The sequence below is a fragment of the Corvus moneduloides genome, chromosome Z (assembly GCF_009650955.1).
Source record: "Corvus moneduloides isolate bCorMon1 chromosome Z, bCorMon1.pri, whole genome shotgun sequence".
Taxonomy (NCBI): Eukaryota; Metazoa; Chordata; class Aves; order Passeriformes; family Corvidae; genus Corvus; species Corvus moneduloides.
The window spans coordinates 6,501,950-6,528,965 of record NC_045511.1 but is presented as its reverse complement, the minus strand read 5'-3'; the positions used below and the strand labels follow the sequence as shown (position 1 = coordinate 6,528,965).

General features: G+C 40.8%; 1 long non-coding RNA gene across 3 annotated transcripts in view; it reads left to right on the top strand.

The window, feature by feature from the left end:
- LOC116438579 overlaps positions 1 to 25,943 on the top strand; it is a 55,494-nt gene extending 29,551 nt beyond the window's left edge. For 2 of the 3 annotated variants that reach the window (XR_004237824.1, XR_004237823.1), the window contains 2 exons: positions 22,459 to 22,637; positions 24,475 to 25,943. This is a non-coding gene — a long non-coding RNA (uncharacterized LOC116438579). Of the gene's footprint in view, positions 1 to 2,277; positions 2,430 to 22,458; positions 22,638 to 24,474 lie in introns of those variants that run through there. The other variant, XR_004237825.1, reaches the window with a different exon arrangement.
- Positions 25,944 to 27,016: the final 1,073 nt, after the last annotated feature.

The window sequence follows — 27,016 nt, the reverse complement described above, 5'->3', positions numbered from 1 at the left end:
ATCAAATCCTGAGAGAGATAAAGAATTCTAATTTCCTTATGAGACAAGCTAGCAAATTGTGGCATGTCTAACTGATATCTCCTGGTAGGTTTGCTGATTCCTGTCCCCAGTTATAGTTTGAGTAGTAACTGATAATTAATTGCGCAATAATTTCCTTGTAAAATGCACCACCTTTCTGGAAGTAAAAGCAAAGGTTAATGGTCATGAGAAATACTGTAGAAATGTTTGCATTTAACTAGAGGAAAATTTTGGCTACAGCCACAGCTTTTCAGATCTGTTAGAATTTTTGAGTAATGTCTTTTCACCCACACGTCCTTCCACAGCATTTTGGGTAAGTAATCTCTTTTTTTTTCTAGGATGGGCAAGCTTCTTGTTGTCCTTAGAAATGTGTGTTTCCCTCTTTTTCGACAAAGATATCTACACTTTAGTGACTGGAGATGTTCTGACAGGCATTAGAGGTTTAGTTCATTGTGCACAACAGATCTGAGAGTTTGAACCAGGGTAATGTAATCACATAGCACAGGTGAAAAAAAGTCCTATCATAATATTTTTTGTGCTGGCTTATCTTGGTTCTTCATTAAAAGGCCCTTTTTAGGGTTTCAAACAACAATGGTCTGCCTGCCAAACCAAGTCCAGGAGTGTGGATTAATTATTTCTGCCACATAAACAGGCTGAGTTTTAAACAGGAATGTCCTTGCTGCCTTTGTGCAAAGCATGCTGGCCTTGGCAGCCGGTGTGCCTTGCTCAGCTATAGACCAGCTGAAAAAACATGTTGGTGGAGGGGTGTAACCAATACTCAATAAACAATATTAATTCTAGTATTTAAAGGGCTTACAGCTGCTGCAAAATGAAGAAAAATTTTTCCCTTCAGACATTTGACATTTCTAAAGGCCCCCAAATTGGGTAAACATATTTGATTTTCTGGAGCATTTCAGGATGCTCAAATGCTGTCAGGAGCCATTGTAGACATTGAAGTGCTAACTTGGGACTAGGTGTTGCCTTTTTGCCTAACAATAAAGATGGCTTTAGGACTGAGAAAGTATTTGATAACTTCTTTGCATAAGGAAAGGTGAAATACTATTTTGTTCTATTTGTGAATGCTTTAGAGGCTGGACTGTGGTTGAGCCTCCAACATATAATTTACATCCATCAAGCAGCTGTAATGTGTGTGAGCAGTCCCATGTGACATATGTAAGGATTTTCAAATATCCAAGTTTGCTGACCTGCATGGAAATACTTGAACACAACAGACCAGTTAGGATGCATACCTGTCCTGTGACATCTATAGGTTAAAGAAATCCATTTGTTTTACAAAGTTCTTTGGGTCTCTATATGACTATATGTCTGTATGGCTTTTCTATATTACTTCTCCTGATGCTCCTTGAATCTTGTAACATCTTGATTGAAATGGCTCTCACGGTAATTTTTTTATATTACAACTATTCTTAAAAAATTTGTTTTGAAATGTTTATTATGTTTGGGAGAAAACAATATATTTATTTGTACAACATTTTAAGGTTTTTTTTTTTTTGTTTGTAGTAGAAAGGTGCATTCCTTGAAATAGAGGTAAATGTTTATCACAAAGCTAACATTTTCTTTCTTGGTAATATTTTACTATTTTTACCTTTGAATATTACCATACAGATTTTGTGCCATCCAGATGATTCTATCTAAAAATACCTTAACTGCCAAAGTAGTTGTTTTGTTTGTCCCTTTTAGCAAGTCGTAATACCCAAACCCAAAAAGTTTCCACAAACAAGAGTTTTGATCTCTGAAAAATCAGTCAGAGCTCCAGAATGAGGGTTGATTTTTCCTGGCGGTGTCTATGAGTTTGTGAAGGGATAATCTTCACTGACTTTTACCTGTTTTTTACTTGAAGGTATTTTGTGGAAGCTGAAAGGAAAATAAAAGCCATAAAGCCACTTACCTGGTCCCTTATATTTATAATGTTCTAATCCTGCCACATCCTAAAAACCCACAGACATTTAATTTGATCCTTTTTAAAAACACTTATTTGTCAAACCTGTTTTGTTACCTTCAGTAACAAAGCTTTTTGCAGTCAGAGTGCTAGATTTTAAAATTCTTCAAGATTCTGCTTACTTTGAAATGCTTTGCTCTAATGTTCATCCAGTTGTTTTGGCTTTGTTTTATGGCAATTTTGGTCTTCCTGGGGCTCAAAAGGTACTTGTGACATCTGTGGAGGCCTAAGCAGAGGCAAGGACAGAGCAGGTAGTCAGAAGACACTGTCCTTCTTCTTTGTTCTTCTTTCTAGCAGAACGAGGGGTGCAGGATGGAGCTACCTCTCAAGGGAAGCCTGCAGGGACCTGCCTCTTTGTGCTTCCTCTACACTGCCACATCTCAAGCTTGCCTTCTCAGGGGCACCATGTGCTTCCCCTCACAGCTGACAAGAGTTGCAGAAGAAATGCAAAGTAAGGCTCTTGCATGGCACTGGTTCAAAAATAACATCTTTTATTGGAATACCGTAATTACTGGCACTTTGTCAGGAAATGTTACCTTTGAAAATCTTCCTGTCACTTCTTTCATCAAAGTACCTTCTTCCACAGTAGGTATGGAGATATGATATATGAATACAATTTCTTCCAGACAAAACCCAGCCATTTTTCATGGGTGCCTGGACTCAACCCTGTTTCTTTTCCCTTGCCTCTCTTGCTGCTGGTAAGTCTGGCGCATTAATCCTCTCTGGTACTGTGCTGAATACTTTAACTCCTGGGGGAAATCAGCTTCTTTGCTTAGAGGAATTCTTGGGCTCAGGGAATTAGTGCTTTGAGCTGCCCAGCCACTCTTTATGTGTACAATGGATAAAACAAAAATGATCCAGAGCAGATTCAGTTCAGGGAAGATGAAAAGTTGTTACCTGTCATTCATTCCCCACTTGGGTGAAGTCAACAGTATGGTGACCCAAGCATTGGGACCCAGTTCAGAGTTACCTTGTGGTCTTGGGCCCTGGCTCTCTGCCGTGGTTTTTCCTTACTTTAAAATAGGCAAATAATCCTCTCTTGTAAAGCCTCAGAGGGCATTTAGAGGACTAAAAAGGTATTGTGTGCAGAGCTGGAGATTGGATACACAGAGGTGCACAAGCAGCTGGTAGCATGGGATCTATTGCAAAAACTAAGAAAAGGAAGAAAAGGAGTATTTGTTATCTAGGTGTTTAAAAAAACAAAGAGGCCCTAAAATTGATATGGAAGTACTGTCAAGGCAATGACTTGTGCAGCCAGCCAGTCCTTGGGGCAGGGTGTCCGTGCTGCCTGCTGGAGGCAATGGGAGCCATCAAGGTAGCTCTAGGTGAAACCATGGTATAAAAACCTGCAACATGGTGCTGAGTTATCCAGGGCCCCAGAAGAACAAGTGGTCTTGTACTGGAATTAAAGAGGCAGAGATATCCAGAACCAGCCTGAAGATCTGGCTTTGGACTATGAGATTAGAAAGGCTACCAGCCTTGGAGGTAGGTGCCACCCTCCTCTCCTGAGCAAAAAAGTTTTGTTCTGTAGCAGGTAGGGTTGCTGATGGTAGGACAGGGTGCCTCCTCCACTACTTCTCCAGCAGATGATTTGAAACTTTACACTGGAGCTGTTATGACATGTTTTAGGCTAACTTGTGTGCTGAGCCTTAAGTGCCCTTCTGGTCACTGAAAATTAGGCTGGATAAAGAGTAAGCTAGCTCCCTGAGCCCTTATTAGTGTTAGTTTTAGTATCTCCAAAGTAATTAATATTCATATGCCAACAGAGGAGCTGGAGTTGTTTTCTCAACTTGGACACAGAAGCCTTGTGTGTAGTGCCTGGAGCATCTAAACCATCTGTGTCTGGGGCCCAAATCTGACCTAGTGTCAGTGGCACAACTGTACCATGACACATTGTATGTTGTATGTTATGTTATGTATGTTGTATGTTATGCACTTAGACTTGACTTCACATGGGAGAAAATGGCAATTCATAAGGAAGTCTTTGTTTAAAGAACCTTCCCCTTCTTGCTGATGAAGCCAGGAGATTGCACAGTCACCACTGGCACTGGGACAAGGACTGAGCCTCTGTGCCTTTGTTTTGCTTAGGAGAACTCTTGAAGCTCAAGGCATGGCCACCAGCTGTGAGGCTAGCCAGAATTTCCTTGGCTATGCAACATGCTGATTACTTGCCTGCTTCCGCACAGAGCTTATGTGGCACAGAGGACTTTGTCCAAGCCTTCTACGTCAAAAGGGAATTAAATTCAATGCAAATACAGGTTGCATAGTTGAGCCCTTAAGCCTGCAACAAACTCTGCAGTTTAATCTGCTGCTGCTGTAGACAAGCTATCCTTGTTAAATAGTTTAAATTTATCTGGTAGAGTCCTTGAGAGATTATTTTTGGGACACACTGTGTTTACTGATCTCCACTAATCATGTTATCTATTAATTCTGCTGTTCAAGAGCACATGCCTAGACCTTGTACTTTGTTGCTAATTTGTCTCTCTCCTATTTGAAGCAGAGACCCAAGGAAATTAGAAAATTACAGTGACTGTTTCTACCAGGTCACTTCATTAGTACTTTGAGCAGTAGATCAGATCTGCACAGAGAGGCTGAATTCTGGCTGACCTTTTCTCTGCTCTGAGTTTACAAACGTGAGAAGGAAGTTTGTTTACTGCAGATGTGCAGTTTTCTGGATGCACTAACAAATGTCTGCAGTCCCCCAGTGAGTTCTTCCCTCACTCTGATGCTCAGAAGTGCTGTGTTGTTGGGTGAAGGTGCTCAAACTATGGCAGTGACAGCACAGCTCTCCCTGCACTTTGTCACCTGCTGTAGCCCCCTTATGCAAAAGTGGTCTTACAGGAGAAGCCTCAAAACATCCAATTTCCCTTCCCCTTCCCCTTCCCCTTTCCTCTCCTTCCTTTCTTCTTCTTCTTTTTTTTTTTTTTAAGCTTTTTACCTTAGGAGGGAACCAAGGCAGCCACAATGTGAAGGAGTGGCCTGGGAAGCAGATGAGAATGCTGTATACATTATATAACCAGGTGTGGTTTTCTTTCAGGCACTGCTGGGGAATGAACCCCTGCTTCTGCCAGAATTTAGGTGCTATAAACTATCCCTGTTTCCCTGTTGATGGAAAGGGTGTTTTCTTCAACCCTTCTGCTCTGGGAGACAGTGCTAGGTGCCAGGGCAGTGCAAGCAAGGGCAGAGTTTGGAGATTAGTTAATAATGAGGATTTAGTTATGAACTGACAAACCGTCATGGAACAGATACACAGCTGCTGTGGTCATGCTGCTGCTGCTCCAGCTTGTGTGGTATGACTTGTCCTTGGAAAATCCACCATGCAGTGTTACATACGCACATACATACTGTTTGGGAAGTTTAACACGGCATGCAGTCCCTGTTTAAACTTCCTAGTCAAACCTAAGTTTGAAATCCCAGCCGGACCATCCCAGACCTTATGAAAAAATATTCTGGTTTACTGCACACCTTGGAAAATAGTAGTATTACGGTAAAACTACCTCAAACTCCTCTGTAAGGCCTATATCCCACTTTTTTTTTCAGCAGTACAATGACAGCAGAAATATGCAGGTAGAAAGGGAAGAGAGGGAAGAGTATATGAGGGGAAAATACTACCACAGAAATTATTTATGCGGATACATACTGTTGGCAGCTCTTCTCTGAGTTCTCTGGTGGGCTGTGGAGATAAAACAATCTGATTTTTAGACACGATGCTCAAGTATGGACACAGATGTCCTATGTTGTTAGGGCACCAAGGGATAAGGAACTCTGTGGCATTATGTAAAGTAGCATTCTGAGCAGGGCACTCTTGGGAGGGTGAGAACTGCTGTCAGGAAAACTTCAGTCTGTTTTCTGCTTGTCCTGGGGAAATTATCTTGGTGCAAGTAGAAGTAAGGCAAATAAAAACCTGTCTAACTGTTAATTCTATTATTGGATAATAATACTTCAAATTCTCTTTTTATTATAGCTGAGGAAGTTTCCCTTTCACAAGTGGTGGAAACCAAAGGCATTTTCTGTTTGCAATCATAAAGTTTTGTTTTCTTTATGTAGCCTCTTGTAAAATGCTTTTCTAAGAGTGTTTAAATTAAATGCAAAATTAAGAAGTGGCATTAAGCAAGTGCCTTTGAACAAAATAGAAAAAATATAATCCACAGCTCCTTAGTGGCTGGTGTATTCTTATGCAAAAACTTTGAATGTATCTCTTCCCCTTCCAGTTCTTTTATTTCTGTACTATTCAACTCCCTGCATATGATTGTAACACTTTCAACAGAACACTTTCCATGGACAGACCTTGATGATTGAAGAGTATTGTGCTTAATAGTGAGCTATGTAAGTGTGAATAGGTGCTATTTTATCTGAAGAGAGAAGTCTTTCTTTCCTCTAGAAGATCTGCCCAGCAAAAGACAGAGCTTCAATGGGCTTAATATTCAATTTCCATCATGGAGGAAGTAATCAAATGGGCTGATGAAATGGGACTCCAAATGAACTTTGCAAAAATAAGTAAGCAAGCAAAAAAGTTAGTAGATGAGTTTAAAGTAGATAAATATGAGGCCATGAATCTGGGAAAAAACAATCTTACCATGTCTACATGATGCTTAACTTGGAAAGAGGTTTGGAGTCACTGTTGAGGGCTTTCTTCAAGTAACTTTCCATATGAAACAGCAGCAGCTAACAACAAAATGTTAGTCAGCACTAGCGGGGTGATAAGAAGAAGGTAAAAGGGACTCTTTTATTTGGTGTGTGCACAATTTAAGTTCTGTGTGCAATTCCATTCTCCACACTGCAACAACAACCTAGAAGGCAGCAATCAAGATCAGTGTCTTTTAAGGAGATATTAAAATACAGGACATTAAAGAGACTCCTCATCTTGGAGCGGAAGAAGCTGGAGTGCTACGCCTGAAGCCTACAAAATCAGAAGGGAGGTGGACAGGCCTAATGCAGAACTAGAGTCCCAAGTACTGGGACTTGTCAGTCCCAGTCACTGAAGTTGGTCAGAGATCAGTTTAAATCTGTGAGCAAACACTCCGCTGTGTGAGTAGTGAACTTCTGAATTTGGTCTTGCAGAAGATTGTAGAAGCAGATGCCATCAGCATATTCAAATATACATTAGACAATTTAATGGGTAATAGGGCTGGAAACAGTTAACTTAAAGGTCTAAGGGACACAAAAAGGGACATGTATCCTCTAACAACCCTGACACAGCATCTGAGGGTGTGGGAGGAAGGTTCAGGAGAATGAAGCCAGAAGAGTAGCAGGCTTGTGTGACTGGTGTCTCCTGTCATGCTGCTGGAGGCAGAGCATGGGGCTGGATGTTCTCTGACCTCTCCGTTCATACCCAGCTGTTCTGCTGGCCAGTGTCCAGTTCAAGACAACAACCGCAGCCAGTGCTCGCAAAAGGGCAGTAAGGGATAAAGAACTAGGACCTCACACAGCTGACAAACACAGACTGGTTCCGAACCTGCTTTGCCCTTTGAAAGAACCTCATTGTCACTTACTGCTTTGGCCCAGCGCCAGGCTGAGCAGGGAGGAGGTGTATGACCAGTGCAATGTCTGGGTGTCTTATGGATATCTAAAGTAAGTGATGTATAGTCGAGCTAGGCCAATTTAAAATTATCCTTGTGTACAAAGATGATGAACTTAGTTTAAGTAAGTTTTAGGTTTAATAAATGAGGGTAAACGAGATATAAAAGCTTGCCTCCTCTCTTCATAGGAAACAAGGCAGTCACAAGGATTAGATTACTACATATTGAATTAATATATATTTTTATTAGAAATCTTCTGAATTATCTTTTAACAAAACCCTATTTTTCTTTACACAGGAAATACTTTTTTCTATTGCTGAAGGCTACACTTGATGCTTCCATCTTTTAGTGGAAATGTTTATGTTTTCAAGAAAATTACTTTTTTCTCTTCTGAGAACCTGTGTTTTGTGTTGGAAATTTTAAGGAAAGACTTTGGCAGAAGTTTTTGGGTTTGACTGTCGAGGTCATGCTCTGTTTTGAAGTGGTTGTTTGCCCTCTGACAAGCCAAAGCTGAGGACATTTGTTACCAGGACAGATCTGTTGTGCCACCAAGAAACCTTGAGGGGAGCACTGCAGTGCTGAGTACCTATGGCAAGGCTTCCTCTCCTGCCTGCCCATGGGTTGGGGCTGAGAGCTGATGTGCTAAAAGGACTCCATGTGTGCATAGGCAGCTCCCCCTCAATCCTTAAATACAGCTATTTAATGAAGTAGTCTTCAAGTGGCAGTTTTCAGTCAAATGTTGTTTTGTATATGGAATGAAATGAAAGAAAATTAAAAACAAAGTAAAACACAACAAGACCTCACAAAAAATGTCCCAGAAAACTTGGCAGCTCTACTTATTCTGTAATCTACTGTAGCTACCTAGATGACCTAAGAACTCATCAGTGAAGAAGGAGGCAGTGGATTTGATTCAAATGTATCACTTTTGGAGAATGACTAAGTGGGAAAAACAAGATGATGTTCTATCACTGGCCACAGCATCCACTGAAGAACCTTTTCTATCAAAAACTATATTCAGTGCACACACTCATTGACTCACAGGAGTGATTTGTTGCAAAGGTCTGTGAGTGATAGAGTTCAGCTTCCAGCTCAGACTGACACTGATCAAACCTCTCCTGATGGGAGAGAGTTTATAAAGTCCTTGCCAGGGGTTCGAGAGACAAACAGGACTCTCAGCCTTCGCTGCTTCTTGATAGTTGTTTATTAAATCTTACCAGAGAAACAGTCTCTGGCATGATCCAGACATAGCACAAAGCAGAGAATGCAGGAGAAAGCCAAATTATCAAGATTTCATGGCCTTTTTAAAGGTAAATCAACCAATGGTTACTAAAACATACATTATTTTTACTTTTCTGCCAATTATCTAATAACACAGCCAGCAACTGCTGAATTCTTTGTCCAATCATCCCAAACTACTTTTACTGCGGAATATGGAGTGGAAGAAGAGGATAAGGTTTGGAGAACAACAAAAATCCTCCATTTTGATTTTTTTTGCTTTTATCTATTTACTACATTAACAAACCCAAAACCTCTAAATTTTTCCCCCTGTGACAATCTTACATAGTAGTCTATCACCTAATTTACACTAGTGTAGTTTCTAGTTCTTCTCTAATAGTAGGCAGTTTGTCCAAAAGCTGTGTTGTTCAGGGGGGTGAAACCCCTCAAAACAGGCAGAGGAATATTCTCTGCACTCTGGGTTCCCAGACAGACCACCTTGCCTTTTGGCATGAACAGGTGTGCTCTTTTCTTCTAGTCATAAACTGTACCTCAAGTTTAAAGATGCAGACTGACAGGACATTTAATCAAAACCATATGTTAAAAGAAATACTCTCATGATTATTTGCGCAACTTTTTTTTACTCTGAGTTATGGTGAGCCTGGAATAAGTTCTCTTCCAGTTTCTACATTTGCACCTCACTCCAGAAAATTCTGCAATGCCTTTCCTGCTGTAATACCTCTCCTGCTGTAATACCTCTCCTGCTATAACAACTCTTTAAAATCACATCAGCAGCTACCTGTCACTTCAACAAGCCCTGGATTCTGCAACCTTGTCAGGAGTGTGTGTGTTGGAATAGAAAATCCTTTTTTTTTTCCTTACGTGTCTGACCTTTTATCAAACAGTATTCAAAACTTTGATAATCAGAAGCAGAATAGCAAGAATTGGCTGCTATTGCATCATAAGTATTCTCCACATTCATGGAGTTTCTGGTGTTTGCAGCAACCTCCTCTACCTTGTTTTTCACTGCTCATTCCAAGAATATCTGGTACATGTCAGTGAAGAAATAACTTCCGTTTTTTTAAAGAACAAAATCGGATATATACATATATGCATTTTTTGCATATAACAAACGTACCTTCCTTTTGGATTTTTGGCTAATTCTCCTTTAGTCTTCTTAAAATAACACATCTATAAAAGTTTTGAAAACAAACCCCATCCATCCTGGCAACTATGTCTTGTCTCCTTCCTTGATTATGCCCACTTTTACTTTTCTCTTCAAAAAGAAACACAGATGACAAAATTCTCCAGGCACTCCCTGCTATTCTCTCTGACTGTGATTCCCTGAACAAACAAGATTTCTCATGGGTAGTTTGCAAGGAAGAGGAGGACAAGTGACAGAAGGGAAGAATTTGGTGAGTTTTTAATTGAAATTATCGGCATGATCTCACCACAGCTGGAAGAGCAATTTGTCATAGAGACAGCAGTGCAGGCGTCTGCTGAGAAGGTGTACCTAGTAACAAGGGCACTGAAACCTCTGCAGTTGGTTGAGGCCACCATGAGCTCTGCCTGGGCAGAGCTGTGGCTCTCATGGCAGCTGGGATGTCTACAGGAAGGGTCACTGGACATGAGACTTCCCAGACATCTGTGATCCAAGAAAGAATAAATTCAGGCTATTTTAGTTTCCAGACAAGGTCACAAAGGTGCTCCCAGGGCTGAGCCACCTTCCCTATGAGGGCAGGCTGAGAGAGCTGGGATAGTTCAGCCTGGAGAAAAGAAGGCCCCAGGGAGACCGTACCTAAAGAGGAGCTACAGAAAAGATGGGGAGGCACTCTTTATCCACGACTGTAGTGATATGGCGTGCGGTAATGGTTTTAAACAGAAATAGGGTAGATTTAGATTAAGTAGTAAGAAGAAATTCTTTACTGTGAGCGTGGTGAGGCACTGACACAGGTTGCCTGGTGAAGCTGCTGATGCCCCATCCCTGGCAGTGTCAAGGCCAGGTTGTGTGTGGCTTTGAGCAATGTGGTGCGTGGCAGGGGGTTTGGGACTAGATGATTTTTAAGGTTCCCTCCAACTCAAGGCATTCTATGATTCTATGATTAATAAAAGGCCTTTTTTTAGCATTTAAGTCTTGTCCAATACAAGTTGCTGATAAAATACTTTTTTATATAAGCTAAATAGTGATTTTTATGGTTGATTGCCTATGGTAATTCTACTTCAGAAAAACTTTTCTCCAAAGTCCTATTATTTAAACAGGGCTGAGATCAAAGCCTCTTTCTGTAGCTCACAGAGCACTTTTTTTTTCTTTGTTGTTGAAGGAATAAGCCTATTTGAGTGAGATTTTAAAAAAGCTATTTTCTATTTTGTTTGATAGAGTACCCTGTGCCTCTAGAAATTCAGAAGAAAAATACCTTGTCTAAAAGGACTTTAACTTGGAATTTTTTTGATTCTGATAATGGCTTCATTGCCTTTTAAATTCTTTTTCTTCAGTACTTACAAAAATGAGCAAAAAGTTAGAAGAAAAACTTGTAAAGAATCTTTTAATCTGGAGGCCAATGTACAGAGAAGGAAGAGAAACTGTGTATCGATAGTGAGAGCTAGTGACTGAGGAGAGGTGAAACCAGTACTAAATACAGGGCTACAGCTTGATAGATCCTCACTAGATAAAGAGGAGTGGGGTGAGGTTTCTTTTTACTTTCCTATTTTTTTCCCATTTTGGGGTGGAGAATAAGAGCAGCCACCTGTAAGCAGTTTTTTTCAGCACCTGTCCTTTTTTTTCCCCTTTCACAAATTTTTGCTGTCAAAAAAAGTAGAATTAATCTAGCCATTGGAAGAACGGCAGTAAATTTCTGTCCTTTCATATTTTCAAATGACAATTTAGAGATGTTACACATAACTGTTAGACTACATGGTGTGCAAAATTTACCATTAATGGTAAAAATTCTTTCTGCATTGACTCTCATTGAAATGTTGATCTCAGTAGAGGAATGTGAGGAATCAGGAGGAACATTGGCTTTAGAAGTTGTGGATCTGCAGTAAGGAGCAAGGCTGTGGTTTCACAGCAGTTTGGGGAGTGGCAGGAGTTCACTATTTGTGTGCACTAACCTGTGTGCTTCAGAGCACCTGACAGCCAGACCGGTCTGCAACAGACCAACATCCTTGTCATTGCATTAGAAAGTGTGGTTAACACAGTCTGTGCTGCCTGTTTGCTCCCCTGGGATCGTGCCTGACCTGGCAAGGTGTTTGGGGAAAAAGTTCCCCCTCTAGATGCTTTGGAATAGGTTTGTGTCCACAAAAGTGAGTTCGCACCAATTCAGCAACATGTGGCTGTGGTTTGGTTTAGAGATGTGATTACAGATGATGGTCTATATAGAGACCAGAGGTGCCTATATGGGGCTTCCATGTCCATGACTGTAGTGGGAGCTGTTGATATGGAAGTACTGCGCAGGGTGAAAGGCCTCCTGTCGGGCTGCTGATGTCAGGGAGGCTCCCCAGATTGTGCTCTGGATGCCAGGGGCTGCCACCACCTGGGGTGGTGCTGCTGGGGTTTCCTGGGTTAAAAAAGGGCTGCAGTGGTGTAGCAGACCCGTGGGGGCAGAGCACGGGCTGTCCTTGTAGACCAACCCTTGCGTGGCTGTGAACAGCTGGCAGAGGCTGCATGCACCCTCAGTGCAGAGGACGGGAGCATTAAAGAACACGAAACTGTTTTGTTTGGGGATTGGCAGAGGAGTGGCCTGTATGGAGCTTGGTCTCCTGAGATAGTACAGGTAGAGTGAGTTTTAAAATTAATCTGCTCTTGTCTCATGAAGTAATTGCATCTGTGAAGGTGTGTTCAGATCCTTATCTGGCTTATTGGATCAACAAAAAAATTGTCTGGTGCTGTGTATTGTACTAGATAGCTTTTTGCATAGGAATTGCATCTCACAGAAAAGTACTGGTACTAACTGCAGATTTTTCAGAAGTAGTGCAACTGATTATGGCCTAAATATTAGTAAACCTTACTCCATACATGCAATAAAAAACCCAATATGGATTAATGTCAACTTCTATAATTCTTTCCTTGCATGTTTTTACCATGCAATGCTTAAAATGTTTTGGATGTAATAATTGTGTGGTTCCAGTAGTGGGTGAGGTACCTGGGTAGCTGTAGTAACATCTTTGCTTAACATGATACACTAGACCTAAACTTTCTTACAGTTTTACCTTTGTCTGTGGTTAGTAACACAATGAACAGAAAATGAATCTAAATATTGCCCTCAGAGAGCCTCTCTTCTGTTGAAGACACTTGGCTTGGGACAATGCTGATGCCAGCCACAAGTCCTAATTTCATCCCAACTTTGTAGCAGCTTTCAGTTTGTAGCTTTAGTAAAGAACTACTCCCATTTACCTGTGGAAAAGATATTTTTCCAATGAACTATGTGCTGAGTTCAAAGTTTGTTTTCCTCAAGAATTTATGCAAACAAACCCCTTATATTCTTTCTTGGTTGGATTGACCTAAAAGCTTGCTCAGGAATGAAGGTTTGCACAGTCATACCAAGGAATGCTTTTTTCTGTGTTTCTTTGATGTTTGTACATTTGAACGATGAAGGAAAGTCTTTTCTGACAGACCTGTTGACTGTTTCAAGACCCAACTACCATTAGACTCCCTACTTTGGGATTATAGGTGAGGAAGGAGATGGGATGTCTTCACAGTACTTGCATCATGATTTCTTCATACTGCTACTTTCAACTGCATAAATAATTGTGGTCCATTAGGAGCATGTCTCCCTGTGAGAACCATGGACATGCAAAGAGAGGGTAATAAAAGGAGTGTATATAGTAAATCCAAACTTGAGATTGAATTTTTGAGAACTTGTTTGTATTCACTTCTCATTTTCACAGCTCAATTAACCACAGTGGAGTCTCTGTTTCAACTGAAAGAGAATCATAATTTGTTGTCACAGTGGAGTTTTTTCCCTTTATTAGTTTGCTCACTTTACAAGGTGCTGAAGAGTCAGCATCTATGAAGAAAATATGGAAATCATGCATGATTTTTCCTTGTCTCTTGTGTGTTGTGCTTTTGGTGTTTTTGTTTTGTTTGGAAAGAATCAGGATGATGTATTCGGGTCATGAAGAGGTAGAAAACTGCCTTAAAATTTATAGGCATGAGGATATCTGAAGAACGTGTGTTGGAAAATTATTCCTCTTTCCTTTGTTTTAAATAAGCTGTTCTGGATAAATTAGGACAAGAAAAATTGGCTTGGATGGGCTTTGCTTGACTGGTGAAAAGTACTCTCTATAGTTGTGAAGAAGTCATGCATCTCTGAGTAAAAATTGAGCAAGTATATACTGGAAGTCTGAGGGAGGACTGACGTTTGAAAAAGACAAGTGTAATGTCCTGTGTAAGTTATTAGTCTATTGTCTTGCCATCCCTTGCAAAGAAAGAAAAGAAGAAATATGGGGATTCAGTGATTAAGAGATTAAAGTATAGGGAATGTATTTAATGAAATTCAGTATAATTTTGGAAGAAAGGAATTATTCTCCATTATTTGGTAGAAAGAAAACCTAATTTGACTGTTTCATTAAAATGCATACAAAAACAGTAACAGTATTAGTGCTGTATAACATTCTAACTTAAAATTAACACAGAATAAAAACAAGTGTGACATGAAATAAAAGTTGTCCCAAAAAGGGAGACCTCACCAAATGCAATTATTTCTACCATGTCCTAGATTATCATGAAACCTTAAACTATTCTGTGTTTTCGTCAGTGATCTAGGCGCAAATATTCTGATGTTGTAAATAACTGTGATTTTATGTTATGAAGTCTGGCAGGGTTTTAATCAATGATGAGGACATTAGAGCTGGAGAGAGGAGTCAGGATGTCTCAGCACAGCAGGCCTGAATACAGACAGTTTGCTAGGACAAACCAGGCAACGAAGGATGTACCTTGAATGAGAAGTCCAAAGTGTTAAGTCTGTAAAAGTTGTAGGAGCCAGTCTCTCCCTTTCCATACCCTGTCACCACAGTTGTGGGCTAAGAGGGGCTGATGCTGTAATCAGGAGTGCAGTAAAGACAAGGAGGGAAGGGAGAAAGGGCACTGACGCTTCAATACAGTATGCACCTCCACAGTCCACCTAAAATGCAGAACAAATTTGAAGACAATGATGACAATGGCTACAAAAGCCATTGGAGGGCTGAAAGGACAGTCTGTCAGTGACCAGCCTAAACTTAGGCAATCTATTTAGCACAAGAGGGCTGAGTAGTACTTGATATAAATTTTTTAAGTAGCTACAATTAATATTTAATTGCCTGTACATTGCATGGTTTTTTTGTGGAAAGCAAATGGCAATAGAGTAAATGAGGAAGAGGAGAACGGACAGTTTCATTCCTTCAAAACAAGACAGTTCATTTTCACAGGAGGTAAGCTTCAGCTAGAAAAGTTATGTTTTAATCAGATGCATGTTGTCGAGTTCAATACAGGATAATTAAATGAAATTTTATGGTTAGTGTTTTATAAATGAGCATTCTAGATCTTTGGGTGTGGTTTAATAGTCTTCTGTTCTATAAATCTGGAAAAAAGGAAAAGCATGGATAGCACTATTGCATTCTAGCTTCTCCTTGAATGAGGCTGATGTGCTGTGCACAGCAGGCTCTGAATATGTGTGCTACCTTGGCTTTCTTTCAAATACTACAAATATTTGATTACATAAAGCTCATGTAGGAAGAAGACTAAATTTCCTATTCCTTCAAGCCACATAAAAAGTTAACCTCTGATTTATTGTTAACTAAATGGCAATGAAGGCAAGTAAAACACATCCTGAAATGGAAAACACTTGAGCCTGTTGCTTGCTGCCTTATGCTGAAGACTAAGCAAAGATGCCTTGGGGAATTCCCCCTTCCCTTTTGCCAGTGGAAAGCTTCTTCCTCACACATTTAATCTTCCTTGCACTGCCATGCTTCAGAGGTTGCTCTGCATGCTGACATGTCCTGGTTCCTCTCTCCATTTTGCCAGCTGCCTACAGAGAGGTCATGGGCCCGGGGTCAGTGGGAAGCAAAGACTTCATCAGATGCCTCAGAGCTCATGGGAGGGAGGCAGTCACCAGCAGTGCTCTCCCTTTGCTGTGTGTCCACATTGTCCCAGGAACTAGCTTCCCCAGATGCTTTGCCAGGTAGCCTGGTGATCTGCCTAGGAGAGCTGGAATGAATTGTATAGAGGACACAGGCCTTGTGGGATGAATGCTAAGCTGGTGTTAGCTGTCTGGTCAGGAAATGCAGAGTGAGTATGAAGTGTGGCCATAAGAGGACCAGCAGAAATGGAGTTTGGGAAGTGATGGATGCTTGTGTCTACTGATTACTACAGGAACCCAGCACAGACCACTTCAGGGTGGTACTTGAGGCTGAAGTAATTAAGCCTGCTGAGAGAGACGGAGTGCAATGACAGGATGTATTACCTTGGGCTTGGTGTGATGGTGACACGGTTACATTACCCTGTTCAGGCTGGGAGCATGGGCGGAGCTGGCCTGCATCTGCCAGTTTGTGTTGCAAACATCTCCAATCCAAACCCAAGCACAAGTGTGGATACTTGGCCATCCTCACGATGAGAAATTAGCAGCCAGGAGCACTGCTCAGATTGCATTGTTTCCCCTGTCCTGGGCCACTATGTCCATGGGAATATGCTTTCAATCCACATTCTGTGGATCAAGGGTTTTATGCCCAAATGACTGGGAGCTTTGGGCAACACTCTATGGCAAAATAAGATGTACCAAATCTTCAAAGTATTCTGTAATCAGGGATTGCTCAAGATTATAGCCTAGCTGATGGGTTGCTAATCTCTGTGTTGCTCTACGTGACCTGTATTCAGCACGGATGGGCACCCACATTAAATCCTATCTTTCTGGGTGAAATCTGAAGCCTTATCCTGCAGATTCTTAAAACTTGGTAAATGTATTCTTGCATGCTCTTTTGGAAGGACTGTAGGGTCTGCAGGCTTTTGGCAAAAGCTCCAAAAGATAATGCAGAGATCATGTTTTGTGTCAGGATTGACAGCTGACATCGCTCAATAGAACTTGGTTTCTTTGTATTTTTCTCTCATTTCAGACAGCTGATTTTGTGGTAGAAAGGTCTGGAATAACATACTGAAACCTGTTCTGCCTGTCAGCTGACTCTGTTAGTCTCTGATTGCTATATATCAGAGCTTATAATAGCAGCCGCTCCCACATAAAATTGACTCTGTTTGTGTATTGCCTACCAGAAGGGTACAGTATTTAAACACAATAACATAATTTATTGTAAGGCATAAGGATTCTTTTGCTCTGGCTCGGCATCTCCTCACTTGACATATGATTTCAGTGTACTCATGCTGGTGCAAATAAGACCAGATCTTTAATGTAGAATTATTTGAAATTATGCAGGTTGTTTTTGTATTTGTGTTTCTTGGCTGAGCTTTGCCTTTAGATGTGGGCTCTGTTGCAAATATGAGGCTGTGTCTGCACCTGCATTTTTATAACTAGGATGTCTTTGTAATAATGGAAGTCTTAAAATGGCTGAGCACCATGATATCCTCACACATTCTTTTCTAAAGCTGATACCTCTGTGGTGAGATTGCACATTACTGGATACAATTTGTTAGCAAAGCAGGGAAACTTTCTCTGGAAATAATCTCTCCCCAAATATGCCCCGCCACCCACCAAAAAACCCCAACCAAACAAAAACCCCTGGGAAATTCCACAGAAAACTTTCACTTCTGAAAAAAAATAAACCCCAAAACCTCATCTCACCTGATTTTCTTTTCACATTGAAAACATTAAAACAGGAATGCCTAGCTCGATTTCTTCAGGGTAGATCATGATGGGGATACTCAGATCTCTCAGATCGGGGCAGGTCTCTATAGCTAACATGTGATAATGCACCGCTTGAACCATCTTGCCAAATAGTGCAAGCTGCCACCCTGCATTTCCATGCTAAGGCAATCTACACCAGTTTAGGGCATGAAAATTTTCTCCACCAAATGTTTCAAGGAGAATGGCTATTTTTTTGCTCATTTGTGGGGAGATATGTTATTTTCCAGAGAGCTGCCTGTAAGCTGGTTTGTGAACTGGACAACTGTAACAGATATATCCATTCTCCTGGACAACTGTGATTCTCACAGCCACTGGTTTCAGTCTTAAAATGAAACCAGAAAATACTCTCCAAGGAAGAGGTTTTGTGTTCTCATTCTAAAGCACTCTTTGTAAAACCTCACCTAAAAAATTATGTTTTGGTCACAGTAGACTGTGTTTAAAATTTTTGGATAAACATTGCCATGCTATTCCTGCTACCTGTGAAGCAGTTTATCCCCACATGTGAACAATTTCAGACTACCAGCATATTTTAGTTATGACATATGAACATATTCAATGATTGATTCTTTCACAGGCATTGACTGACTGACTCAAAATTCAGTTACTGCTAGAAATGAGCAGTGGAAACAGAGGCAACAAATTACAAATGAGGTCTGTTGGTTACTAGCAATAGCCACCCTTGGCTGAAGCACTGGGTTTGCATATGGTAAAAAGGATGCTCACTCTCATAATGTCATCTGGCAGTATATGTCCTCAGAACGTGCTGTGAATATGGTGCTCAGGCATAATTTTAAGTATGGTTTTTCAAACTTGTCATAAAAAGCTGTTAGAAAGTTGTTTTTAAAAAGAGAGAGAAAGGAGCAATAAGTCACAGTTTGTTGTCTACACCTATATAACAGGGCCTTTATAAACACTGAATTGAAATTCCCCTTCTATGCTTTTGTGTAAAGACATAATTGCAATCAGCAGGAGGGGAAGAGTATTTGCTGTTGCCCTGACATTTAGGGAAGACACATTGGACTAATGATCTAGGGCAGTGTTGGGGCAATTGTAGTACCAGTACCAGAGACTACACTATGGTGTATATAGTGTATTCTGTGTATATAGCAAAAACAGTTTTACAGACAGGAGACCATATGCTCCCTCATATTCCCTGTGGAGAATCAATTACACTGGTTTTATACCAAGTCTTTTGTCATACTTCAAAGTCAAAAGTTGCCAGGAGTCCATAAGATTAAGTAAAATATCAATGTCTTTCTTCTCTAATAGTTGCATAATGTTGGCATCACATATGAGGAATAAGATTTCCCTCCAGTTTGCCATGGCTTTTGCTGGACAAAGTTCTAAGCAGTTAAAAATCCTTAATGAAAAATCAGTTTATCTGGTAGCAAGTGTGTGGCCAGTGTGTCATCATGAACTACTTGCTTGCATGCTATCTATCAAAGCAAAGACATAAACCTGAAATGGAAATTTTATTCCTTCAAGGGAGGAGGAGGTTAAAAGTCTCAAAAAAAATAGTGTGGTGTAACATTAAAAACCACTTTAAGACTGAGTCAGTATAGGCTTTGGGAAATATTAGAGAGAATGTACAAAGTGAAAAGAATATTTTTTTGTCTGAGGGTCTGATGGGTACTTTCAAGTGAGGTTTACTTTTCTTTGGAATTTTATGGGACATTTAAAGAGCAATTGGAGACTGAGGTGCGTAAAAGTTTGGGTCTGTCTGTGATCAAGCAACACCAACAGGGGTCAAAGCACTTTTTCTAGAAGTTCTTTCTAGAAGTCTGAAGGTCAGCAGAAAAGGCTTCTGGGAAACCATTAGCATCCCAAGTACCACAAGCCTGGAGTGGAGGATTGTGGCAGGATTTGTTTATCTTTGTTGCAGGCAATGGAAAACATGCCTTACAGACTATTTCTTAGCACTTTGTATGTAAAAAAAAAAAACATGAACAGGAATATTAATAGGGCTAGAACCTGGGTTATAGCATTTATGTTGTGCTCTACCAGAAGTAACATTGGAATAAAAATTCCTTTTTTGCTCTACAGTTGCTGAAATGCAGGAGCTTGCCAGGTTACTTTGCCTTTGTAGGGCAGCTGAAGGCGTGATGTTGGCCTGTGTCTTTCATGTAACCCATTATTCTCTGTTTTCCAAGAAATAGTATTTGCTGGCAGTATTTGCTGCCCGTGTTTACTGCAGAGTGTTTGTAGGAAGCTCACAACACACTTATTGTTCAATGGCCAAATGATTAGCATAAATATTATGAAAAACACTTTCTCACTTTATGTAGTGATGTGAGATGGTGACATCACTATGATGCCATATCAATATGGAATCAAATCCATGTTAATGTCATACAAATATCATCCTAGTTCTTGTGTACTGCTCTCTTTAATCTGGATATGCTCCTTGGACCTGTTTTGCTTTTATTGTCTACAGTGTATTTCTCTGTGTGTGACCTTCCCCAAAGGAGCTCAGTGAGTCTGTTTCCTCTCTTGTAAAGCTGGAGGCTGCCTACTTCCTCCTTTAGTTCTGACATTTCGCAGCATGTGCTAGCATCCATAATCATGCAAGACAGCGACACAACAGGCAGGGACACTGCAAGACCCGGTGGAGGGATGAAGAAATTACTTCCAGTTCCCCCTGGGTGTGTCTGTGTGTGCAGGATTCACCCTTAGGCACGGATGCTGTCCCAACCTCACACAGTGCACCTGTGTGCCCTTCCAGAGTGTCCCTCGGTGGCAGTGTTCACATCCTGCACACACACAGCAGAACTGGCCTCTACTTTTTCGTAGCAACACATGCTGGCCCACTGAGTTTTGAAAGCCCTTTGCCACGTGGAGAACATGGCAGGGTGATTTGCAGGGCTTTCCAGCCTCCTGGCCCTGGGAAGAGTGTGAGCTCTGGCTTCTGCCTCCTCGATCACAGTGAGTTATTGCAAAGGTTTGAAACTGGTGTCATAACAAATGTTGAGGCTTGGGAAAAAGTCTTGAGGTCAGACCTGAAAGGAGGGATAATGCCCTTTTCCCAAGACTGTCTCTTTCTCACAGGTGCCTTTAGATAACTATATGATGCTGAAACTGATAAGATAATGAAGGTGCTAAAGGCAGGCAGCATATGAGGATAAACCCGGCAGCTGCTCTGTGAAGTGGCTTTGGCTGAAAGCTGTGTCCTGGTGGGGTGAGCTGTACGAGCCATGCTCCGGACCCACCTTTTTGGCACAGAGAAGAGTGTCAGAGTGATCCACTGTATCACAAGTATGTTGTGGCCTGAGAAACACTCTATTAAGCAAAGCTGTTAAAATGTGATCTTGCTTCTTAGGAAAATCAGTTTCCCATATTGAGGGTATATAGTGCAGATATATCAGTCCCAGAGGGCAGGACTCTCAGCAGCCTCACAGGCAGGTGTCTGGGGGGTCCAGGGAATTTGCTGGCAGCCGTCTCCTGAATTTTCTTTGCAATCCCTATTCAAAACATCTGGACATACATAAATAGATATTTTCCATTGGAAAAATGTTCTCCTGGAAGTTTATTATCTATTTATCCATTTTTTTAAACTAAAATAATTGCTTCTAATAAGGGATAGTCAAAAACCCCACAGGTGACTCAGCATTCCTTCAGGAGCAAGCAAATAACTCAGTATTAATTCTTTAAATGTTCTCCACTGCTAATTGGTCTGCATGAGAAGAAAAAGATAATAACGTTTAATTTCCTGAGCAAACATTCACATAACCTAATAGAATATAATAGTAGCACCAAAGGGAGCTGCTATTTAAATTTCAGTCCTGTTGTGCAAGGCCAAATCTCAAGCTGTTTTCTTTTAAGATACCCAGCAGCCAGATGGAAGCTGACTGTATTGAACTGGGAGATTACTTAACCAGAAGTGTAGCTCTGTCTCAAGTTTTGTTTAATGCTGGCAGTAGACTCATAAGAGTTTACGGTTCAATATATAAGCAGGCTTAAATCTCAAGCAACTGATGTTCTTGAGGCTGTGGGAGATTTCTCTAGTGTGTCGCCTTGCAACTGGTTTTCTAGGAGTCATTTTAGTCTGTGGATGAACTCTCATTTTAAATCTTGTCTGTGATTAAAATTAAGCATATATTCTTATTTTGTTGAACTGACAAAGACGTAAAAATATTATTACCTTAGGAGTTTTTTGTTTGCATTTTTTTAAATTCAGTGTTATATCCAGAAACATTTCTAATCAAAGTTATTTTTAAAATGAAAAATCAAAACATTTATTGACATTTTCCCTCTCTTAGGGCTGTTTCAGTTGAAGCTAATCAACTAATCATGTCCCTGTCTGCAAACAGTTATAGTTGTACCCAAATCTGCATTTTTGCCAAAAAGATTATTCAACTGAAACATCTTATCCTATGCTGCATGATATAATTCTTCTTTTTTAACTCTTTGAAAGAAAGCAGCACACCAGTGTACATGGAGAACAGACTGTGAAATATTATTCTGTGTACTTTTGTAGAAGAAATTATTTCCGTGATAATCAAAGATAATTTTTCAGAGCTGTATGAGTCTGATAAAACTAGTATTACATACCCTTGATCTTATTTGTTCAAAGTGTAATTAAATAGAAATGAGTGCATTCATCAAGTACATTGGCGGAATTAGGATTTCCAGACAAGGTTTTGAAGAGCCCCCATCATTTCACGCATCTGATCTGTCAGGTGGCCTTATACATGTGAAGCGCAGGAATGGGCAGCTCAGCAGGAATGTGTGAGCTGGCTCTGCTGCTGATGTGAACACAGAGGAGGAGCACTGGTCTGGCATGCAGGAGGAGGGGAGCACAGGAGCCTCAGGAAAGGCCTTTGGGGGAACAAACTGCAAGAGGGGCACTGCAGAACATGGCTAGACTAGAGGGTTTGTTGCCACCAGAAAACTTGGACTGCTATCCTTTTCTTCTTGTTTTCAGGCAGACCAGCTTACTTTCACCTCTTGAACAAGTGAGAGACATAGGAAGAAAAAGCTTCCTCAAGATAAGAGCAGGAGCCTATGTTGTACGTGCACTCAGTGGATCAAAACATGAAGCTTTGCTGACAGCATTTCCTTCTCCATCCACATCGCTGGTATCATCTGCCTGATATTTCCAAGGTGTGTTCTCACCTCCGACATTCAGCTTATCAAGAGGTTAATACTACCTCGTTATCACATCATTTTTGTTACTGCAAGAGGATTTACACACAGACTGAAAAACTGCAAAACAGATAGAGGCGAGGGAGGTACTATAAAAAATAATCCTGCCTCATTTTTTCTCATTTGACTCTTCAGTCATTTTTTCTTAGTTGGTTAGTGTCCAAAGTTACTCTTGAGCTTGGTTTGAGAACTCAGCTTGAACCCTCAGTATTTTACTTCTTCAAAACTGCTCATGTTTTGATGAGCTCTATTAATGCCTGGGTGATTACAGGAGGAACAGTACTCTGCTGGGAGTTTCAGGAGCACTGAGCAGGGGGATCACCCCTTCCCTCAGTCTGCCAGTGCAGCCCAGCCAGCCTGCATGCTGTGGGGCACTGCCAGCACCCGCTGCTGCCCTCCCCAGACTTGCTGAGGGTGCACTGTGTCCCACTGCCCAGGGCACTGGGGAGGTGCTTAGTTCCAGGAGCCTCCTTCTCCTCTGAGAAACGTCACACCTGACTTGTTGCCAGCCAGGCTGTGAATTTTTCCTGAGCATTCCTTAAAGTTCCTCAGCCTACCCTATGGGTCACTCAGCCCGTCCTCATTTTCAAATTGTTTGCAAGTGTTCTGGATGTCAAAAGCCTTGAAAATGTCAAGGTATACTTTACTATTGCTAATCCTGACATTTGTTCTTTTATACATTGTTCTTTTATACATTAAAAACACCTAAATATATAAAAACACAAACAAAGCTTATTTGGGGGAAAAAAAAAGAGTTCAAAATTAAAGACTGTATCAAACTTTTATAGCTTTCTTGCAAGACATTGTTAAGTACTCACTCAAAATTCTCAAAGGCTTCAATTAAAATTTTGACATAATAACACTTCTCCGTGGTGGCTAGTTTTGTATCTGTAATACATAAGTTTATTAAACAAGGGATGAAATTATTTTTATCACTATTGGAGTATAACCTAAAGAAAAGCAGGGGAGGTGGGGTCCCAGAAGAAAAGGCAGAATTACTGACACTTGCTGTTGATTATTCCTGGTGAAGTTAAAATGCAGAATGAAAGACAAAATGTGAAATGGTATTTTTGATGAAGAAATAAAGCAGGCTTAATGAAACCAAGACAAAATATGAAAAATGTCAATATTAATTATAGAATGTTATGGGTGGCTTTTTTCTTAACAAAATACCACTTGTATGAATATTAAATTCCACTTCAGATAACTGGAAGGGCAAATTTTTCAGGAGTATTTGAGGTAGAAAGCCTGGAGATGATCACAAAAAAAGACCCTTTGCACTTCTGTTACACCAGCTTTTTTTTGGGTCATTTCTAGCCACGTCTGGAACCTTTGGATGTAAGAAACATTTCTTGTACCACCATTCCTGGGCCATCAGCTCAGGCTTCAGTTCAGCAGAGCACATGCCTGCCCCAGAGTCTGTGTTTCTGCTCTGTGAGGCACATGAGTGGTGGCTGGGGAGTGCCTCAGCCCTGGGCTTGCCTTAGTCCTGTAATCAGTAGTGTGATTCTTGGCCGTGCAGAGGGGAAAATCCCATGTCTCTGTTTGGAATGTGGTGTGAGGAAACTGTGAGCAAACGAAACCTTCCTGGCTGCGGGGCACAAGGAACCATGGGGAGACCTCCCTGCTCCTCTCTGTCCTGGTGCAGCCAGACAGCCCAGAGCTTCGGGGTAACACTGTTGTGCTATCAAAGCATGAACTTGTCGGTTATCTCACTGACATATTTTTAAGGTTCAGCCACAGTCAGTTCTGCACACTGTCTGCCTATTAATCTGCTTTGTTTGTGTTTTCACAGGCAGGTGACAGAGGCCCTCTGCAAGCAAAAAAGAAGCACTGATTGCTTCAGTCTCTCCCATTGAGCAGTCACATTTTGGCTCAGATTCCTTTTCCTTCCTTAAGACACTGTTGTTTTCGCAGGTTTCTTTTAGTTTGCATTGTACGTTGTTCAGTGTAAGTCTTCTCCATATATATACTTCCATCCCTCTTTCTCTCTCTTCCACCTCTAGACAGCACTGTCAATACAAAACAATATAAATCGACCTACCAGTCAAAATACACATTCCCATCTTTTGGTGAAGCAGAGGATGATCCATGTTTTTTCAAGCTTTACAATTATGGCAAAGCTATTTTGCATAGTGTGTTCAGCATGCTATTTCCACAGGTAACTGCACAGATTTTCTGCTTTACCATGCAACCAAATAAAAACATTGTAAGTACCCCAAAAACAGAGGACATTTATCGAAGTTTGAAGTAGAATCATACCAACTGTATCAGTGTTGGTTTGCCTGCAGAGGGAAATGTTTGAGCAGTGATTAGAGCTATTCTTAGTGCTAGCTCTTATTCAAGCTTGCAGTCAATCAGGTAGAGCTGGGTAAGCACCAGGAACAAGTTCCAGCAGATAACACAGAAACCAGTGGCCACTCTCAGTGTTCCCAGTAGTGCTACTGTTTACTTCATGGCAAAAGAAACAGGGCTGAGTGACAGCTGTCGTTAAACTATTTCCTGACAGTGTGCAGGATAAACTTATTTGGAAACAAACATTTTTTAATCCCTGGCTAAGAAAACTTGACATCTAACCCTGAACATGATATGATTTCTGCAGCAGGTTTTCCTACACGTGTTTCAGCCAGACCTGTTACTGCACATATGGTTGAAAATAGATTCTGGTGGTCTGGATCTGTTTCTCCTTCTTTTTTATTTTTCCCTGGTTTGCTTGTGCCCTCCTCCCCTCTCCCTGTCCACCCCTTGCCTCCAGAGAAGTGTTGTAAACTTACGCATGGAGACAATGGGGTATATCTATCTATCTATCTATCTATCTATCTATCTATCTATCTATATCTCAGTATCTTCCATTTTATTCTGGCACTTCTTTTCTGATTCTCAGGGAAATTCTCTGTGTGAAGTCACCAGCCTGAACCTGAGAGATGGTATATTTTTTGGCACTGACCTGGAAGCACCAGGAAGTCTGAGAAAAAAATTCCTCCTCACTGCCTTCCATGTCTAAAACTTTCATTTTCACAGCATGATATCAGGACTCTTGTAAGATTTCACTATGTGGATGAAATAATTTCATTTTTCTTCCCCTCTGGGAGCTGGGCTAAAATACCAAACCAAATAAACAGCTACCTGTAGAAAATAGGGAAAATGCTTCCCTTTACAACAGCCTGTTCACACAGCTTTTAGTGCATAAACCTGTAACAGATAGGAGGTTTTGTTTCAGGTACACATTATCGCACCAGTAATATATGACAATTTCTTAGTCTACTGAAATGTCATAATTGTTCTTTTTCTTTAAGTTTGTAGAATCTTCTTCCTCTGTTAGCATGTTCCTGATGGACTACTTTATTAGCTTATGTTGTTGTTGCCTTGTGCTTGATTGCTTGATAAGAAACACATTTAATGTCTGACTAAATGACAAATTAATTTGCTAATTTTTTTCTAATTTATATTTTAATATATAGTATTAGCGTGAATATTTATTTTATATAAACATATATATTATTATAATATAAATTATGGAAAATATATAGTTCTTATATTTCTAATTTATAAAAAATTATGTTGGACTGCATTAGACTTGCAAGGGGTAAGTGGAGATGATCATTCAAGAGCAGCATGAAGAAAGGCAGTGTACAGAGAGCTTTTACCCAGTAAGAGCCAGACAGCTGACAGACCATCACCTCTGTGGCACTTGCCTAACAGCATGCTTAGGAATAACCGATTGAATAACCCATTTAGCAGCTGTTGCTTTGGTGCAGAATTGGTCAGACTGACTTTTTCCATCCTGATTATATGTTTGCAAAAATATTCTGGAATCCTTCTCTGCCCTAGATTTGAGTCAAGGTTCAGAGAAAGGCGTGGCCCAGCCACTGTCTGGTGAGTGGGCACATCAGCAGCAAAGCACAGGGCAGGATGTCAGAGGCAGGCCTGAAGGTGATCGTGTGAGTTTGCCTGCATGGTGGAGCTGATGTGAGGCAGCACTGGCAGGTCCTGATGTGGAAGGATGGACTGCAGCCCTGGGTGCTTGGGGTTGGGACAGCCAGCAGCCCTCAAAAATTTTAAATAAAATACAGTTTTCTATCTGGAATATGTCCATCATGAGATGTACTTGTGAATGAGTTAAAGTGCTCTCTGCACTTTTGGCCAGGTCATGAAGCACTTCCCGATGCAACAAGGACAGCAGCATTTAAGAGCTTTTTTTATTGATGTACCATGCAGTGCTGGCAGCTGGGTGCTCCCGTTTCAGCCTGGACACTCTAAGAATTTGTGGGATGCCTGTGTATGTAAATGCCCTTCTCTAATCCTAATCAACCCTTCCCTCTTCTCCACCCACCAGT